We start from the raw sequence: 21,178 nt of genomic DNA, 5'->3' as shown, positions 1-21,178 counted from the left end.
TTAAAAAGCAACTGATTATAAACGAAAATTGCATGTGCAAGTAAAGTATATTTAACAGGAGTTTGCTTCTTTATTGAAATGAAAAAAAAATATTACCCAATTTTTAAAATAAAATATCTCTCAACTTAGATGTCAAAATATAAAACTAATCATTTGAAACCTCTCAGTAAAGAAAGAAGTTGAAATAGATTAAATAATTTTTTTCTCATATCTTTTTTATATGTACCATTTTTACGTGAGGAAACCTTTTTTAGGATTCATTGAGATTATTATTTCCATTTAATTTAATGAACTCTCCAGTTATCTCAGTGACATACTATTAAAATTCACAGAACATTAGGTCACATTGTGAAAGGGAACCAAACATAAAATAGATGTGTCATCAAATAGTTGGTTATCACTGATTTTTAGGGGTTTTTAATACTTAAAATTAGTATTTCTTTGATCAAGATGTGCAGTTTACACTGTCTTGCTCTGAAAATTGGCCTTCACAGCTTGTTTTTCTTTATTAAAATGAAATGAGAACTTACAGGGGTGAGAGATTAGAAACTCCATGTATTAGTACCCGAGAGAAGGATCTTTTTGTCTAGAACAATTCTAGATAGTAAACTATATCATGTTTATCACAAACAGCATTTTTTTATTTCCTTGATCTTTTTCCACTTGAAAGAAGTGTTTTGATTTCTTTGTAGTTGTGAAGTATTTACTTTTTAAATGTTTGAGCTGAGCTCTGGGAAGCCTGCAATTTCTAAGGTAGTTAAGCTCTTTTTTCCCCACCCGATAAGATTTGGGTCTCTCTGTACTCAGCTTGCAGAGCTGAGGATGTGCATTTTGGGTGATTTGAGTAGCTAAATTCTCAGGTTGTTCAGTAGCTTTGTTCCTTAGAACCTCCTCTTCACAAAAGGAAGGTAAGATGCAAATTAATTGCTAATGAGGAGGAATCAAAACAAAATAATATAAAAAACAAACAACTTCCTTATGATTTCACTTGAAACCTATCCAGGGTCCATGGATATATAAATCCCCACTTATTTCTACATAGAAGGGCCAACTACTAATATAGGGAAAATATACCGATGAATTATGAGAGAAAGCTATCCCTAAATTAGTACCCATTATGCACATGATGTTGAGCACCATTGTGGAATGATGTTTGAAGCTACTGTGAAATAATTGGGCAGCCTCATAGAGGATATAGTCCCCCTCATCTCCCCTGCTCATTGGTATGTTAAAGATGATAACCAATGTCATTAACTTTTGGCCATGGGAAATGTTTGTTGTTTTTTTTCTACAAACACATCATTTATTGCCAAACATGTTCCATCTATTTAATAATAATCATGGCATACTTCTGGTTGGAGCCTAGTGGTCACAAGAGAAATTTTGACTTTCTCTTGTAGCCACAGAATGCATTCTTAATATTAGTCAGCTGAGTTGCAAAACATGTTTATCAAATGTGATGGTGAACATAGGAAGGGGCACGATGAACAAACCACATCTCTTCCTTACTGCTTTGTGAATGTAAGGACAGTTTCACATTGCGTATATTGAGACTTTCCTCCAACACCATTTTTTTTTTTTTTAATACACAGATCCATTCAAATGTGTGACATAAACTGGTGAGATGCCTGTCTGTAGAGGTACAGTCTTGCCATAAAAGAGAATAAGCCTAACTGGTCTGATTCAGTGACCATTTTAAACCCTCCACTTTAATCCTCTGAGCTCGTCAGTCACAAATACTGTCAGTTTTTAACACTTAATTGTTATAAGTTCACCCCTTCTATATCCATAGTGGATCTCAAGCCTGACTGTGCCTTAGAATCACTTGGGGGGAGCTTTTAGGGCTCTAGATGCCTGAGACCAATGTTCAGGATTATTCTGATTTAATTGGTTTAGGGGAGGGAGTGTGTGGGTATCTGCATATTTTAAAGTGTCTCCTGTGATTGTGTTTTGTAGTCCAGCTTGAGAATGATAGATTCAGAAAGAAGAGGCATTGTGGAAACTTTCTGAGGTCCGTATAAATTCTGAGTAGTTAAATGTCTCAGAGTAAATACAAGGACTCTTTATATTTGAATATGTTCTCCCTCCTCCTCCCCACTCCTTTGCATGATGCGGGTGGGGAACTCTGGTATTATTTTGGTTGCTATCATTGCCTAAACTATTTTGGACTGAACTACTTACATTTCTGGGGTGGAAGTGGGGAAAATGGCGTTCAGTTTTCAGATAGAATTTGCCCCGACCCAATGAGTTTGCCATTTCTGTTGCCTGCCAAAGCAATGAGCTTATCTTTCATCTTTAAACCAATTCTAACAGAAAATAGGATGTGATCTGGCCAAGGGAACGTAATTCAGCAAGTAAAACATGCTTTGTTTGAGTATAGATATCTTTTGAAATGTGTGGAATTATAAGGAAAACTTGTGGAAGAATATGTATGTAGTAGACAGGCATGTGCTGTCGGGAACAGGTACTTGAGGATTAGCTTGCCCAGAGAATGAGTTTAGACCAACTCCTAGAAATACTCAACAGTGTCAGTTATGGGCAAGAGTGATGATCTGTTTATGTTTCTTTCCTAACTCTTCTCACAATGAAAAAGGAACTGTCAAAAGCCAGGCTGTGAAGGTTCCCTGAGATTTCAGCCCATGGGCCGCTGATTTCCCTATTCTCCTTTGGGGAGGTCCCTGGGTGACATCTCTTCACCATGGGTTTAATGGTGTGTGTTTAGATGACTCACAAATCTTCCAGTCTGCTCAAACTTTTTCTGATTCATTCGTTATAACACCCCATGTCAAAGAGATCCCAAACTGGATCTCTGCCTGACTAGAATGAACTGTTTAGCTTGCTGCTCATCCTAATCACCTGGACACTCGTCTTTTTTTTTTTTTTTTTTTGGACGAAGTCTTGCTCTGTCGCCCAGGCTGGAGTGCAGTGGCGCGACCTTGGCTCACTGCAAGCTCCACCTCCCAGGTTCACGCCATTCTTCTGCCTCAGCCTCCCGAGTAGCTGGGACTACAGGCACCTGCCACCACGCCCGGCTAATTTTTTGTATTTTTAGTACAGACGGGATTTCACTGTGTTAACCAGGATGGTCTCGATCTCCTGACCTCATGATCTGCCCGCCTCAGCCTCCCAAAGTGCTGGGATTACAGGCCTGAGCCACCACTCTGGCCGTCTTTTCCATCACAATAGGGAAATTACCACCTTGTTACTCTGCCCAGCCCTCTAAGCTTTTGGGCTTATTTTTAGGCTCATCCTAGGCACATCTGACTATAGCCTAATCAAGCGTGACTCATAAAGTGCCCAGGCAGGCACTTGGATAAAAAATAGTGAAGATATTTAGATTAAAACAAGGAAGAAGAAAATCACCATAGGAGATAAGTGTGGTGGAAGAAAGTGAAGTGTTAGAATAAAATTCAAAGTGTCAAGTAAGTCTCCCAGTGTAGGTCATCTAGAGGACTTTAACCAAACATTTTTGTGTTTGATACATAGTGTAAGTTTTGTTCTGGCATATTTGGGTTAAAAACCATTCTCCTGCTTAGAATTAGTTTAAAAAAAAAACAAACAACAAAAAAAAAACCTAAAAATAAAAATCTAATTAACTTCAGACAGGTTTCAGGGTTCTATTTTGTTTTTAAAGTCATCGTCATTTGTGTGGGGGTCTCTTACCTAGAAATATATTACCAGTGCATGCATTCTTTTTGCTATTTGTAGATTATTTATGGCAACCTGATGACATTTCAATTCCAGGTCAATTTTCCTTAGCTATGGAAGACTCTTTAACTTCTCTGCAGTTGATGTTTTTCTGCCTTGTGTCATCTAAGAAATGTAAAATTGATTTTACTTTTAACCATAAGAAACATAAATAGTAGTTACATTAAATTTGTTATATTTGAAAACTTAAATTATTTTTGCATATATCATTTTAAGAAAATGTATTTATGGGAGAAGAAGGTATTTCAAAGTGATTTGAAAATGGTTTTCAGAATTCTTAATTCAGTTGCCTTTCTTTAGCACTGGCAATCAAGACCTGGCCCACAGGTTTCAATTTCAGATCCTAGTGGGAACCTCTGGTGCAATCTTAGAAATGCTTTTAATTTTATTATTATTATTTTTTGAGATGGACTCCCTCTGCCACCCAGGCTTGAGTGCAGTGGCACGACCTTGGCTCACTGCAACCTCCACCTCCTAGGTTCAAGTGATTCTCCTGCCTCAGCCTCACCGAGTAGCTGGGACTACAGGCGTGCTAATCTTTTTGTGTTGTCGTTGTTGTATTTTTAGTAGAGACGAGGTTTCACCATGTTGGCTAGGCTGGTCTCAAACTCTTGATCTCAGGTAATCTGCCCGCCTTGGCCTCCCAAAGTGCTGGGATTACAGGCATGAGCTACCACGCCTGGCCTTAGAAATACTTTTACATGTTTATTAGTACTTTCAGTTTTTGAAAGTGTCTGGGTGTGTCGTCTACTTGTAATCTATTTGAAGTTAATTTTTATAAAGGAAATATTATTTTTAAATTTAGGGTTGTGGGAATTTTATTTATGTCAGATGTTTGGAATAACCTTCAGAGAAGGGTTCACACAATGAAAATAAGTGATTAATAAAAGAGGTCACCTGTTATCAAAGTAGTTGTCTGTACAGTGGAATTTTAACTGAAAGGGAAGTCCCCTGCAGGGGAAAAATGGTAAAATCCCTTAGGAAGTCAATTATAAGGCATGTTAATTCTACAAAGATATTAACCTCATGATCTTCAATTCTGGGGTGCATTCTCTACCCTGCAAGGTCAGCTAAAAATATGCTGAAAAGCAAATTTTATAAGATAATGGAATAAAAATGTGAATCTAAGTCTGTAAGATACAAATTAGAAGATAAAATCCCTTGTTAAATGATTCCAAAAAATCCTTTTGCACTTTTACAATTAGTAGCCTGTTCTTTTGGGATGTTCATAAAATACTGATTAAAAAACAATGACAACCAAAAGTAAAACAAAACTGATGTGCATAGAGAAACCTTGTAGTTGAATGATTTACCCATCTGACAATTTGTACTGTGGATTTTTTTTTCATATTTGTACAGTTAATGAGTATAACTGTAGCTATTTTTAGCTCTGTTTTCTTAATACATAACATGGGGGAAAAACTTTATAAGTTACTATATTAATTTTTAATAGATTTGAATGTTTCTAAGTACTTTGGATTTCAAAAAATAGTCCTATGAAAATAGATAATGATGCTATTTATTTTGAATTTCATGTTAACAGTTTCAATTTAGTGCAAAAAAATGAGCATAAGCTAAATATATAATTGAATTACATTATTATTAAATTTTTTGATTTTATGAAAAGTTCTATACTATCTTTAAATTAGAAACTGGCATATGATCAATTCTTAGTTCCTTAAAGAGTTTGATATTAATAATGATATTAATCATGATTTAAAATGCATATAATCTGAACTTTTAAAAATGTATTACTGCACTAGCATATTTGGTGCAGATCAAAGGGATAGAGCTGTCATCTCCGGGCATCACAACTGCGGACGTGATTGATTTCAGGCATCATGGTTTCCAGCTCTCATTTGTTTTGTTTTTTGAAAGCTAGAGAATCTTGAAATGTTAGAATCTCAGACTCTAAGGCCTCAGTGCCCTGCACAAACATCCAAGAGAAACTCACTTCATTTTCAGACAGATCTGATGGTTAGAAAGAATTTCCTCATACGGAACCCCCAAAACTGCCTGCTAGAAACATCTGCTTATTGATTTCAGTTTTAAACTATGACACGACCATACAAAATTATGTGTGATGTCTCTTCCTTAAGACCATAAAAGGATGTGAAAAGAGCACTTCTTCTTTTCCAGAGTAACATTTTCATTTCCTTCAACCATTGTGCCCCCAACAGGATTTCTTAGCCCCTCTCCATAATCTCTCAATAGTCTTTATGTTCTTACCGGATATAGACAGATAGCACCAGATAGAGTGGGCTTTCATCTCTTCTTGCTAGCCAGCAACTTCACAGTGTTGACTCATATTACAGTTTGTCACTTTACGTGCTTTTCAGTTAAGGTAGGCATCCCCTCTCTGTTCTCTACTTTTGAACTTCTATTCATTGTACTTGATGCTACTAAGTTCAGACTATAGGTGATACCTTTCAGTAATATAAACAGATACAGATGACAATGCTTACTTATGTCTGTGGGTATGCTTACATGCTACCTCATCTTATTACTCCACCGTTGGATTTTTAGCTTAGACTGATGTCTGTTAGTATGCATTATTTGAGTTCTCGTGCTATAACTTCAAAAGAGAAACCTAGAGTTTCCCTCTTAACAGCATCTGTCCTCTCCTGTACCTCTGTTTTCTGATGTACCATTCTCAGCTCTATGTAGAATTAGTACCATACAAATATTCAGTAAGCATATTAAAATAGCTTTGGAGGGAGGACTGGAGTATGGAGACAAAGCGGGACCTAATTAGTTAATTAAAATTAAGTATTTTCTAGCAACAGTGTTGAACTGTGTTGGAGATTTTACTGTAAACAAATAACTTTAAATTTCAAACCTATTCAAGTCTATATCGTAGACAATCTCTTGAAGATCCCCCAAAAATTATTATATGAAGCTTGATGCTGATGAGATTCATTGAAGGCTATAAACCATGATTCAGAATTGGAATCCAAAGCGTGTTACTATTCCTGTTACTGTTCACCCTGACACTAGAATAATTGAAGTTTGCTTTTACCCTTGTTATCAAAGCAGGCTTTGGCATTTCCGGAAACCCGTAAAAGCCTTGTTGATGTAGCTAACATTTGGAAATAAATCTTAGGTCTGAATTTACATTTAATGATGCCTTTCTTTCTATCCACCTTACCTCCAGAGAATAAACAAATACTTTTGTTGTTGCTTTTAAGTTATAGCAAGTACTCTCTTTGTCTGGAATCTGAGTAATGGTAGAGCTCAGTAGTTTGAAGTTTATGTTTTTGGTTATGTGATGTTTATATGTGACCATATCACATACATTAAATTCAACTTTTATGAAAGAGACCTGGGTCAAGTAAGCTGATATGAGGGATCTAGTGAAGAAAATAATTATCATATACATTATACGATACCCAACTCTTGGGTTCCTTATAACTATTACCATCTATAAAAGTAACTCAAACACTGTGCCTTTTCAAGCTATGAACATTTTATTTGAAAATTGTATTCAGAATAGTTTGGGTATTGATATATTTTGCTTTAACTCCTCAGAAATTGGTTATGTTTTTCTGGAGGCGTGTATGATAACTGTCACTGAAGTAAAACACCGTATTCCAAATGTGTCCATGTTTTTGTTTTGTTTTAGTTTTTCTGCTAAATCTAAGAAAAAATATCAGGCCATAACCTTGAATGGAAAATGAATTATGTGTCACTGTCCACTTAAGTATACTGCCATATATAAACAAATTTCAAGATATTGAAAATACTGTAGAATTAGTTTTAAAAGTCAAATTAACATTTGCCAGTTTTTAGTATTTGTGTTGAAACCTGAAACTTATCTTTATAGGAAATACAATTGAAGGAGAAACTGGTATGTGTAGGGAAAATGTAAAATCTAAACATCTTGACTTATTGAATATCATCATGTGCCAAAAATTTTGAATAAAGTTATTGAGGTTAGGATTTGAAATAGAGTAAAATAAATCAGTATTCTCTTTCCTTTCTTTTCAGGAAGTATATATGTGGTTCAGTATTTTCATCTTTTTTTGTGTGTTGTTTTTTGAGATAGATTCTCACCCCGTTCCCCAGGCTGGAGTGCAGTGGCACCCTGTTGGCTTACTCCAAGCTCCGCTTCCTGGGTTCAAGTGATTCTCCTGCCTCAGCCTCCGGAGTAGCTGGGATTAACAGGCACCCACCACTATGCCCGGCTCATTTTTGTATATTTAGTAGAGATGGCGTTTCACCGTGTTGGCCACGATGGTCTCGGACTCCTGACCTCGTGATCCTCCTGCCTCGGCCTCCCAAAGTGCTGGGATTACAGGCGTGAGCCACCGCGCCCAGCCAGTACTTTTATTTCAACAAAACTGCTAATTGCTCTACTCTCTATCTCCTTTCCCTTTGGGCACTGGGAATAATATAGCATAAACTTTGTATTATTTATTTTGCATGCTTTGCCATGATTCAGGTTTCGTACCCATTCATCACCCAGCTGCAGTGTTCACGAACATGGAATAAGCTGAGTGGCCAAGCCTGGGTGATAGTTCTATACCTGGAACTCAGGTAGAATTAGGTCAGTTCCACTCAAGGAGCCATGGACTATTTTCCCAAAATATATATACATTCAAGGTACATGGAGTATTTTCCTAAAAATCTAAGTGCTTTTACCAGGGAATGGGGGTGGGGGGACTGTATGATGAACAGGCAAAAACATACATGTCTATAATTTGCTGCTTAAGAAAAGCCAGTATGGAAAATACCCTTATGTAGCTGATTATTCTGCTATTTAAATAAAGTTTCTGTATGAGACTCCTTTTTAACTTGAAAGGTGACAAAATTTGATTTTGTTAATTATATAAGAAGTTAAAATTTCAAAATACTTATTAGCAGTATTAAAAACCATGGCTATTACAGGTATCTCTTAGGCTGCTTCGGGATAAGCCTTTTGCCATTTGCCTCGTAGTACTTATAATTGGTGGCCCCCGGAGTGGTATAGCACTGATTTCTGTGGGTTACTACACTGGAATTAGTGACAAAGGATAACCCTATGTCTACCAATGGAAATAGTTGGAGAATATTTCCTTTGCTATTTTGAATTGGCTTAATCTAAACTAAATGTTTTGTATTTCTTTAAATATTGACTGCTATGGGAGCAGTAGATCTAATGCAGAGGGCATTTATTGAGGATTAATTATTGGTACAGCATTTATATTATACAGAGGTTGTTACTGTAGAGAATGCTTAGTTTTAATGGAGAACATAATTTTAATTTGTACTAGGAGTTTCTAATGCGGTGAGCATTTAAAGGAGAGTTGCTCTTCATATATTCTCAACTGGCATTGGCTTGCTATTTATTCTTCAGTCAGTATATAATTTTAATGTAGTTAGAATGTAATAAACGGACATTAACTTTTTAAAAAATAGTAGATTTTTTTTTTTTTTAGAAGTTTTAGGTTCACAACAAAATTGTGTGGAAACTACAGAGAATTCCTCTATACCGTCTACATTGACATTAACTTTTTATTCTAAGGTATTTATAGGAATATTTAGGAACACAAGGAAATATTTTACATGCTCACTGCTACAGCTAACAGGCTGTAGAAGGCATCTTTCTTTGCCTTCAGACTAGAAAGGAGAAAGTGTTTTAGAGCCAAGAAACATTTTCTGATTCGGACTGAACATTGACAGTAAAAACTTAGGCCCTGGTTTTATGATACTTTTCCAGCTGAACGCTTCTGTAGAGGAACACAGGAAGAGTAGGGATGCGTTGTAATCTGGTCTGGAGCCTCCTGCTAGTCTGTGGATGACAAACTGCAGATCAAACGGATTGATCATATTCCAGAAGGGCAGTGTGATACAGGGCAAGTGTACTGACCATGGCAGTAGCCTTGGGTTCTGGGCTACCTCTGCCTCTGTCTTGGCTGTGTGGTTGATGGGTTGAACTGAGTGGCTTCAGACTCTTATCTGCCTCCAACATTCTGTCATCCTGTGATTTCACAGGATGTGTGACAGGGAAAAACATCAACTCCTACAAGGGCAGCAGTGTGAAGTCATGAGAAAAGCAATGTGAAGACCTGGGATGTTGTCACAGCTCTGTCATAAACCAGCTGATGGTCTTTTGTGTAGTCACTTAAACTTTCTGGGTCCTACTTGGCTTCAGCTATGGAAATGTGATTGGACTTCCCTGATGGACTCTAAGGAAAATTTCTTGGATTCCTTCCTTCCCTCCCTTCTTTTCTCCTTCCCTTTACTTTCTTCTTTCCTTTCCTTTCTTTCCTTCCTTTTCTTTCTTTCTCAAGGCATTGAGACAGGATCTTACTCTGTTACCCAAGTGGAAGGCAGTGGTGCAATCATGGCTCCCTGCAGCCTTGAACTACCAGGCTTAAGCCATCCTCCCACCTCGGCTTTCCAAGTAACTGGTACTAACTATAGACGCAAACTACCAAGCAAAACTAATTAAAAGAAATAATTTGTACAGGCAGGTCTCACTGTGTTGCCTAGGCTGGTCTCGAACTCCTGGTCTCAAGCAGTCCTCCCACCTCAGCCTCCCAAGTAGCTGGTACTATAGGCGTACATCACTATGCCCAGCAATTTTTAAAATATTTTGCACAGGCAAGGTCTTCTCAGTGTGTTGCCCGGGCTGGTTTTGAACTCCATGGTTCAGGTGATCCTCCTGCCTTGGCCTCCCAAACTGTTAGAATTATGGGCATGAGCCATGGAACCCAGCCTAGTTTTCTGATTTAAAACAACTAATTGCCATGTGATATTCTTTGTCTCAAGGATAACTGCTTTGTAATAAGTTACTTTAAAGGAGCATATTGACAGTTGCCATTGGTCACTTGCGCAGACTCCTTTGTGTCTTCATTATCAGGAATATCCTTGCAATTAATATATCTGGAACAAATCTTTCAGCGATTTGCTGCAAATACATTAGACACACTTGAAACAGGTACTTTTTCTGGACAATAGTTTTTTGTTTTTTGAAAGTAACGTATGACCAGGCACAGTGGCTAATGCCTGTAATTCCACATTTTGGGAGGCCAAGGTGAGAGGACTGTTTGAGCTCAGGAGTTAAAGATGCCAGTGTGGGTAATGTGGAGAAACCGCTCCTCTATGAAAAAAATAAAAAATAAAAATTCACACACACACACAGAGACAAATTAGCCAGGTGTGGTGGCGTGTGCTTATAGTCCCAGCTACTTAGGAGGCTGAGGTGAGAAGATCACCTGAGCCCAGCAGGCAGAGGTTGCAGTGAGCCGAGATTGCACCATTGCACTCCAGCCTGGGCGACAGAGCGAGACCCTGTCTCAAAAAAGCAAAGGAATATATTATAATTTTTGATCCAAATATGCTGTTAAATGACATTATTTAATATATTAATAAGGGAAAATAAGAGATCAGTGTCCTTTGCTTCTTGGAACTGAATATTTTCCATTTAAAATTATGTAAACTGATAATTAATGACTTCCCTTTTTATCAAATGACTTTGGACTAAATTTTTTTTATTAAGAATGTGATTTTTTTATATATTGCAAATTATTGCCAAATTATTGCTGACGTGAAAGCAGCCAAGGAAGCACTTTCTTGCCTCAACAGACAAGGTGGTCTTAAGGTTTCTCCGGTGGGTTTCATTTGCAGAACCCCTTCCTGAAGGTGCCGACTGGTGCCTAAAGAGTGTAAGTCAAGGTTTTCTTCAGCTAACCCAATCTCTGAGGGGTATCCTGTGGGGCTGGGGTTATCTTCACTGTTTATTTTCCAGCTTAGTTCTCAGTGGCTTGATAGAGCTTATGATCTTCCCAAAGATCCTGGAGCTTCCCTGTCATTATTCCTGATGTAGCTGCTGGCAAACATGTTTTTATACCCTTCCTGGAAGTGAAACTTTTTTGCCTTAAATGTGTGATGTCCCATCCCTGAGAAGGTCTCGTTGATACAATTCATGTTTAAAAGAGGCATCTGACTGGACTAATGCCTACTCATTTTACATCTCCACTTATGGAAACTGCAAACATTCATGGTTCCACCATGGCCCTTGCAGCAAAAAGCTTAAGGCAAGTGCTCATTATAATAAGATATTTGTATTGTTAAATCAGCTAATGTACATTGAAATTGATAGGATTAAAAGTGAGACTGTCAGAATTAAATATATATGAAAGCCATCTAAATTAAAATAAAAGCTATGGCGAAATAACACTTGAGAAGTAGCAATTCATTCAGCATCCAAATGCTGAGAATAGCCAAGGCAAACTTAAGTGTGTTCACAATGTAACTTTATTCAATGCTTTTCTACCCCTTAGTTTTATCTCTAATGAGATTACTGACATTTATTGAGCACCTCTTGTATACCAAATGCTGTGAATTTATATTATCTTCTGATAATTCTGAAGGCAACCATTAGAGATGTAGGGATTGTTATCCCAATTTTGCTGATGAGGAATAGAGGCTCAGAGAGGCTCAGGAATTGGCCCACAATTGCAGGATAGTAAACCTAAGGCCATTATGCTTAGTATACCACCATGCTGCTAACATTAGTCTGCTATTTAGGAAACTATGGAGAGAAAAAAGAGCAAATCACATTGCTTTCTCATTTGCCCACATTTCATGTCCTACTTTCTCATGTGAACCCTGTACTTCAACCAGATCTGCTGCATATGCCTCCTATCCCTTCCAGCAAGTCATGCTTGCTTTAATATTGAAACTTTGCTCATCCTAGGCTTTTAACACTCTCCTCCATCCTGTCTGTCTGTATTCCCGATTGCCGTTGGTTCTACAGGCTCCAGTTTTATTCATCTCCTGTGTAGAGATCCCCTGGAATATTCTAACTTTAAAAAATTTCTTTGCTTACCATTTTGACATTTATTACATATTATGCTATTAATATTTAACTTTGTGTGTTTGTGTATGTGATCACCCAACTATATCTCATCAGCTTTAAGAAAGGAGTAACTCTTTTATAATAGCTGTTTGGTGGTGGTGGTTGTTTTGTAAGATGGAGTCTTGCTCTGTTGCCCAGGCTGGTGTGCAGTAGTGCAATCTTGGCTCAGTACAACCTCCGTCTCCCGGGTTCAAGTGATTCCACTGCCTCAGCCTCCGAAGTAGCTGGGATTATAGGCACCCAACACCATGCCCAACTAGTTTTTGTGTTTTTAGTAGAGACAAGGTTTCGCCATGTTGGCCAGGCTGGTCTTAAACTCCTGACCTCAGGTGATCCACCTGCCTCGACCTCCCAAAGTGCTGGGATTAACAGGCGTGAGCCAGCGCGCCCACTCTGTTATAATAGTTTTTGCAGTGTTAATGCATAGTCGGTTAGTAATTTCCCAAATAGTAAAAGCCTACATCATTTGCCTTGCTATTCTGTTGGCATATAGGTAGGTGGTAGGTAATTTTTCTTTTTTGGGGGGGTTTTTTTTTTGTTTTTTTTGTTTTTTTGTTTTTTCGGGACTGATGCCCAGGTTGGAGTGCAGTGGCCCTATCTCAGCTCACTGCTACGTCCACCTCCCGGGTTTAAGCGATTCTCCTGCCTCCGCCTTCTGAGTAGCTGGAACTATAGGCCCACACCATCATGCCCAGCTAATTTCTGTATTTTTAGTAGAAATGGGATTTCACCATGATGCCCGGGCTGGTTTTGAACTCCTGAGCTCAAGTGATCTACCTGCCTGGGCCTTCCAAAATGCTGGGATTATAGGTGTGAGCCACCACACCTTGCTGGTCATTTTAAAAAATAAGTTTATACTTGGTTCAATATTGAGTACTGGAGGGGAGAGGATTTGCAAATCTTTCGTCTGCTATTATAAAGGGCCCATCTGAAACAATGAATGCTGTAGTCTTCTGTCCCTGCTACCTAGTGTTTTCTGATACTGTTTTTGGAGAATCCAAACAAACGGACAAATCTGTAATTACTTAGTAGTTCCTTTGGTTTACTGCCAAATTATCTAGGGAACTCTTAAGACCTGTTTATATTTAATGTTTTTCAACTGAAAGGCTCTGGGAGTAATGAGGAAATGCCAAGGTAGGGGTGGGAAGGTGACAAAGAGGTAATTCAGATTTGCATTTTTTTTTGAGACAGATTTCCATTCTCAGTGTAGCTGACATTGTAATTTCAGTTAAAGACTGGTGCCTGGCCAGAAATGCCTGTGAAACAGCTGTGGTTTAAGCTTCAACTGTAAAAGACAGATGGGTGATTTTAACAAAAGTTTTGTCTTTATTCATAGTTTATGTTGTCACTTTTATTTTATATGTGTGTGTATGTGAGTGTATATATGTTCCTGCAGTTATCTTTATATGAAGATATTTTATTTCAGCAAATGATTTAACTAGAGATCAGACTGTCAGTTTATCATTTCTAGGCCTTTAGCCTGTAGTGGACAACAGTGACCTGAGGCATGGAATTCATTGGCCAAAATTGCATAACAGTTGGTATAACAACATCATTTTCAGTACTATAAATTGCATAATGTGTCTGAGGCCACTGTTGGGAATAACAGAATATATGGAGTGGGAAAGGGTTATGCACGCCCAGGACAGGGAAGGCTTTAATTAAATCAAGAATTTTTTGACTACAAGCACGACTACATTATATTACATGGAAGTTAAAGCTTGGTGATTAAGTTCATTTTATCAACATGTAGTATATAAAATAATGAGTTGATCAGAAGATAAGAATTGTATTCACATAAAGGTGGAGAAGTAGTTTTATAGTAGGAAAAGTCTTTTAAGAAAACTTGCATTATAAAGTGGAAATTGGAATACAGTACCTACTGAGGAAATGGAGGAAGTCAGTGGATGGTTTTGTGGAAGAGTGGGTATTAGAACTCCTAGTTTGTGACCTGTACTTGCTTTGGGTCTCAGAAGTCATGCTGGCTCTTAGATTAGAAATACAGCCTCTTTGAAAGCATAAATGTAGTTGAAAGCAATAATTTAAAAATTTGCTTTTTCATCCCCTGCGTCCCCCATTTTTAAGGTATAAAAGCATGAGTATTCTGTCTTCCGAAGGATGAGGAAAAACAATCCTTATTTCCTTTTCCAGCAGTTTGGCTATTTTTGTTGTTGTTTTTACTGCATAAATGGAGAGGCGTCTGTACCATGCATGGTATCATGCCCAGCAATCTTTTTTTCATTTGAATGTAATTGTTCCTTAGCAAATAATTGCAGTCCAGAATGACTTTTATTGAGCTTGATTGAATTAGGGGTATGTATGAAAATGAGTTAGTTAAAGCTTAATCTATTACCCAGAGAATTGATGAAAATATCAGAAAAGCAGTCATTCATGGGGATTAAATATTCTTCTGTGTAAGTGGGCAGCATGGTTACCTCAGAGTCCCTTCTGCACTGACTAGGTAGTAGTGACATCAGGGTGCAAAACACAGATTTGGCATACTAGGGGATTTTGCAATGACGTGCCTTTGAATGTTATGCTGGACATTAACGCTAATTGGGAATCTGCCTCATTGTAACAGGTGGCACCTCACCTTTTTTTAGAATAAAAAGCTTTTTAAAACAGCACCTGAAGGGGGAGTGTGAGAGCTGTGCCAAAAAGCCAGTTGCTTCAGCATGTTTCAGTGGTGGTTTAGGCCACATCTGTAAGATAGGTTTTTCAGATGCCAAGTCAGATGCCCTGTTTGTAAGGGACAAATAATATATAATACATGGCTGTCCCACCTGCCATTATGAAGTTTCTCAGAGGGAATCCTGGGCTGTGCCAGATCAGTGCTGGCTAGGACTGGGAAGGGAGTGTGCAGTGTCATGGGTGGGAAGCAGAGGCCTTGAAAAGGGAAAGACAAGTTCCTAATGAGGCAGTGGAGCTAATCACCGGGACTCAGGAAGCCAAGGCCCTGTGGGGGTGATTGGAGGTTAAAAGTAAGCCAAAGTGGGACCCAGAGAACACAGACAGGTACCAGGTGGCTCAGATGAAAATCTGCCCAGGCGTTGGTCTCAGGGCACGTTCAAGTCACCGTTCTGTAGGGCTGTGCTCATACTTAGGGCATTTGCCCCTGCTGGCCCACCTGCCTTTCTGATGTCTCACATCACCACTCATTTCCATCAAATCAGAACGCTCTCTGAAATACTAGTGATTTAAATGCAGACCAGACTATGCTGCAACTGCTTTTCTGAGGCTACTCATGTGGCCATTTGTAATAGCCAGATAAAATTTGGAGGGTTTCTTATGATACTCAGTTTCCACAGTATGTAGCTTACAGATTGAGAAGAAATATATTGTCATAATCTGCCTAGAGCAGGGAATTGTTTCTTTTAGTTGAGTGTGGATTTAGTTTCACCACTGAAGCAACCTAAATCTGTCTTACAAAGAAACATAAATGATAACTTTTGAATTCTTAGAAATGATATGGTTTAGGGATATATATTTGCAGTGTTATTAAAATAAAATTCCATTTAGTTTACATGTACACCATTTCACTGGTTTTGATCTTATATTTACTTCATCCTTTATCCTTAAAAAATAAAAATTATTTTCTATTTGGACCCCTCACCCCGGGCTGCTTTCTTGTTTGTTCGTTTTTACTATCTTGCCCTATTAACTTTAAATTATTTAAAAGGTAAATCTTAAATATTAATATCTGAATCACAGTTTATCTAGTTGAGTGGGGCCAGTCATTTAAAATAACTTGGATTTACTCAGGGTGTCAATTTAACCCTACGTTTTTCCAGGGGATTTGCCTGTAATTCTACACTTAATTATAGCCAAAAGGCCAAGAAGTTACTGCCCATGATTAGTTCTTAGTATGTGTAACCTTAATCTCAGAATTTCCATTGAATAATTTTAATGACCGTCTTTTTGTTAAAATTGACAGTAAACACTTCAGGCCACTTTCTCTAACTAGCATTGGCGTAGGGAGATTTGCCTCATGTTGATTGATTGGTTGGTAATTCATTTTATTTGGAGATTATTTTGCTAAAGAGAATGAATGTCAGCTTTATTTGAAAGACCTTCCTGGCTCACCATTTTAACTACTTTTTTATGAATCCTTCACAGAATCCTGCTGCATCACAGAAGCTGGAAGTTCTGATGTTCCACTGAAATCACAATGGAAAGTCTTGACTTGACTGGTAAGAGCTGTTGTGAAGGTCCATCTTACTAACTTACCTGGAAGCAGTGAGCAGTCAAGAACTATGTGCTGGCAGAGCTGGTCTCGACTCTTCCCCATCATCCATCTTGATCAAGGAAGTGTGATAATTGGATATTTTTTTTCTTGTCAATTTTATTATTTTTTAAAGTGTGACTTTTATTAATCTCCATTATCAAGTAAGTTAAACTTTCTTTTAAAATCATGAAAATTTTAAAACTAGCCGTTTCAAAATCTCTGATTCGTTTCTCCACAGTACTGCGTTATTGGTGAAAGTCAGTTTTCTAAAGTCCTAGATACTTAGAGGTTATATACCTAAATAGGTATTAAATTGATCTATTCCCCCAAAAGCTGCTTTTTGTACTCCTGTTGGCTTTAATTGAAAAATGAATCAGTATCGAAGCATTATGGAGTTTTTCTTACCTGTTAAAAATAATAGAGGTGAGTGTAGCTGCATCTTGAAACCACTTTAAATATGAAAACCACATAATGAAGGAAAAAGTTGAGATTTTAAAATATATACATGTGCCAAATTATATAAAATTCTGAAACTTGCAGATACTGTAACTGTCCCTTTGTATGTTAGTTATTTTCAAAGCTGTTGTTTTAGGGGAAAAAGTTTTTAACTTTAAGGTATGGCAATAATATTTTAAAATTAGTTTTAATAATAATTACTTAAATGCATAGAGTTTCCCCAATCTGGGAATCAGATGTGGGATTGCTTTACTGGTATCTGAATACTTTATGGTGAACTGATGATATATAAGACTGAGGAAACTGTTGTGAATTAAAATGAGCAAATATAGTAAATATTGTTTAGTTATAGTTTCAGGAAAGGAACTTATTCTTTAACTTTTTAATTAAGATTAATCCAAAACCTTTTCTGTTTTAAAGTATATTTTGTAGCTTATTACATCTGTCTAGATTATGTGTCTACCTTTCCCTTTTGGTAACTATATCACTGAATGTTGCTTCTGTGATGTCAGCATAAATATAAGGCCTCTGAACCAGTCTCCTAAAAGTCATTGTCTAGGATTGTACACATAGTAAAATGTATATGATTTACTTGAATGTATATTTATAATAGGGGATTTAAACAACAACAGAACTTTAATGCCAGTGAGAAGATTGGAATTTAATTATTGTTTTTCTTCTTCACTGTGCTATCCTTCAAGGCACATTTGTTACAAATATTAATACAAATTCTGAATTTAAGAATGCCAGCCAGAATACAGTTAATTATGGTTTTATTGAGTCAGCAGTATAGACTATGGAATTTTCAAAAATTGATACTGAAATTTTAAGTATGTTCTCATTTGCTAATCTAAAAGAGAGTTGAGTATGGTGAGGTTTAAAGAAAATGGAATTGGTAGCAGTATTCTGAATTTGCTAAATATGAATACATATACAGAAAGCAAAGTCTGGACCCTTTATCTGACCTATTCAGAAAAACTAAGTAATTAACCAAGATTACTATGGCAGATTTCACTAAGTAGCCATCTGAGCCAACGATTTCTGAATGTTAATCAGATTATTGCAATTGAATGTTTTATTGACTATAAGCAGAAATTGACAGAAATTCACACTAATGATAAAATTTAAAATGGAAGCTTAATTGCAGATGGCTAACACTGCATACTTTCTAGCTGACCTATATGTTTGTCTTAAATACAGTATTAACTGAGAAATAGAAAAGATGCCATACAAAACCAGGAGTAATTGAGGAAACAAATCCTAGAAGATGTTACTTGGCAAAAGGATGCCAGGGTTCAATAAATCTGGGAAACAGATCAGTCAACTTAGTCAATTACATTTCAATATCAGAAGAGCCTCCAAATCTTAGTGGTTTATGGCAATAAACATTTATTTCTCATTTATGTTCATGTCCCTAATTAGTCTCCTGCCACTCTGCTCTGTGTCCTCTTCATTCCTGAACCAAAGCTGAAGGAGCAGTCTTTCTGGCACGTACATGTCTTGCAGAGGAAAGAGGAAAGAGAAAAGTGATGGAACTATGACTCTTAACAAGGGTGCTTGGAAGTGGCACATATCATTAACTCTCATGTTTAATTGGCTAGAGCATGTCACAGAGTGAAACCTGCATCATGTGAGAGAGTGGCCTTGTAAGAGGGGATAGGGAAAGACTGATAGGGAGAAACAGTACATATTTTAACTATTATATCTGCAAAATACCATCTACTGCTTTTTAAGAGACAGAGTGCACATAATGTATTAAAGATTCCAGGAAGTTCTTCAGTAAATTAATCTATTTAACATGTCAAATTATTTGACCATGAATCTTTTTGTGGTTATGTGGAATGCTGTCAGTGACAAGTTTTAGGGATACAATCCAAGAGTTTCTTGATGTTTTGAACCTTACAACTTTTCCTAAAACTTAGTGTATAATAGACTTACATTATTCTTTTATAGGTAATTTTAAAATGAATAAAACTTACTGCAAACTGGACCCTCTGTAATTTGCATACAGAATTAGAGAAAGGAAATATGATACTTAAAATAATTCTTTTACCTATATATAATAGGTTACAGAACTTTGACAGATATTATCTAATTTGATATAGGATGAGAATGAGGAAATGGGTACTTTGCTTTTTACAGTAGTAATATATTAATCATACTGGATATAACAGTAGCCAAATGCCTTTGTCTACTTAAGTTCAATTTCAAGAATCATTGTAGTGATGAAGAATGCAGACACCATAGGGAACTTAACAATTGCATCTGGGAGTTTTCTAAGGTACTCTACCTGAGGTCACATTTACTATACAGTGACTTTTGCATTATTATTAACTCTTAAATCTTCTAGAAAATTGTTAGCACATAGAACTCCTCAGCCAATGGTGGTTTTATTCATCTCACAGATATCAAAAAACATTATTATCAAACTTGTGTGGATTAAGATGATTGGTTTAAACATCCAATAGTATATAAACAATGCTTTGTGATAGTTTATAGTTCCTTAAGATTGGGAGTAAGGAATATGCTTAGACATCTGTATTAGTCTGTTCTTATGCTGCTAATAAAGACATACCCAAGACTGGGTAATTTATAAAGGAAAGAGGTTTAATGGACTCACCGTTTCACATGGTTGGGAGGCCTCACAATCATGGCAGAAGGCGAAGGAAGAGCAGAGGCACGTCTTACATGGCAGCAGGCAGGAGAGCATATGCAGGGGGACTCCCCTTTATAAAACCATCTGATCTCTTGAGACTTATTCACTATTACAAGAATGGCATGGAAGAAAACCCACCCCCATGATTCAGTTACCTCCCACCGAGTCCATCCCACGACATGGGGATTAGTACAATTCAAGGTGAGATTTGGGTTGGGACACAGAGCCAAACCATATCAACATCTGTATCTTAAAATATATATATCTAGATATATATAGATAGATAGATAGATATACATACACACACACAGTTAGAAGGCAAGACATACAGCAAAACATGGGTTTTGGATTCAGAGATATCCTAGTTTTGGCACTTTTTAATTGAAAACATTTGGGTGATTATATTTGACCTCTCTGAAATGTTGTTTTCTCATTGTAGTATAGGGATAATGATCTCTACCTTGTAGCATTGTGAGAATTAAATGAGATAATTGAGTTAATTGCCTGAAAAGAGTCCCTGGCACATAGGAGCACTCAAGAAGTAGTAGTTTGTAAAAGAAAGATGTGATCAAAGTTCAAGAATCTTGATACCCTGTACCATACCTCTCTGATAGACATCCAACAGTGCATATCTAAAATGTGTTTGTTTACAAACACTTATGTCCACACACCTGCCAAGGGTTTTTAAAAAAAATTGTCCTGAATGCATAAGAACTTACTCATTCTTCTTTACTTCTACCGGAAATTGGAAGTGGCTTTATCCTTACTGCTGAGAGAAAGGGTGAATCCTGTAGAAATACTAGTTACCCCATGATCTAATAATTAACTTCTTGTCACTAAGAATTTAGAAGTCCCAAGGACAGAGTGATGGCCAAAAGCTCGTATACTTTATGGCTTTTACTCTGCATATTAATAAGGTCAGCATTAAGTTGCAAAAAGTATCAAATTTTATATAATCTTGAGGCAAGGTACAAGAACAGAAAATGGTACTACTGAAATTTTTTTCCTCATATAGAGCAAATACTGTTTGGTTTCAGAAGAAATAGCATTTCTATTTTAAGATTTTTATGGTACTGTTCTCCAGTATGAAGGTTTAACTAATTTAGACTCCTTAAAGCAGGGGTCCCCAACTTCCTGGGCCTCTAACTGGTACTGGTCCATGGCCTGTTAGGAACCGGGTTGCACAGCAGGAGCTGAGCACCACCTAAGCTCTGCCTCCTGTCAAATCAGCAGCAGCATTAGATTCTCATAGGAGTCTGAACCCTACTGTGAACTGCATATATGAAGG

At 37.1% G+C, this 21,178-nt stretch overlaps 1 protein-coding gene across 16 annotated transcripts in view; it reads left to right on the top strand.

Moving 5' to 3' along the window:
* Positions 1-21,178, top strand: part of BBX (BBX high mobility group box domain containing) — a 273,907-nt gene that overhangs the window by 101,861 nt on the left and 150,868 nt on the right. For 12 of the 16 annotated variants that reach the window (XM_050781996.1, XM_050781993.1, XM_050781992.1 and 9 more), the window contains one exon: positions 16,670-16,743. The gene's annotated coding sequence lies outside the window, so the exon portion shown is untranslated. Of the gene's footprint in view, positions 1-16,669; positions 16,940-21,178 lie in introns of those variants that run through there. The other 4 variants (XM_050781995.1, XM_050781985.1, XM_050781990.1 and 1 more) reach the window with 2 other exon arrangements.

Source organism: Macaca thibetana, chromosome 2, assembly GCF_024542745.1.
Source record: "Macaca thibetana thibetana isolate TM-01 chromosome 2, ASM2454274v1, whole genome shotgun sequence".
Lineage (NCBI taxonomy): Eukaryota > Metazoa > Chordata > Mammalia > Primates > Cercopithecidae > Macaca > Macaca thibetana.
The sequence above is the reverse complement of the archived record's forward strand: the minus strand, read 5'-3'. Positions and strand labels throughout refer to the sequence as shown.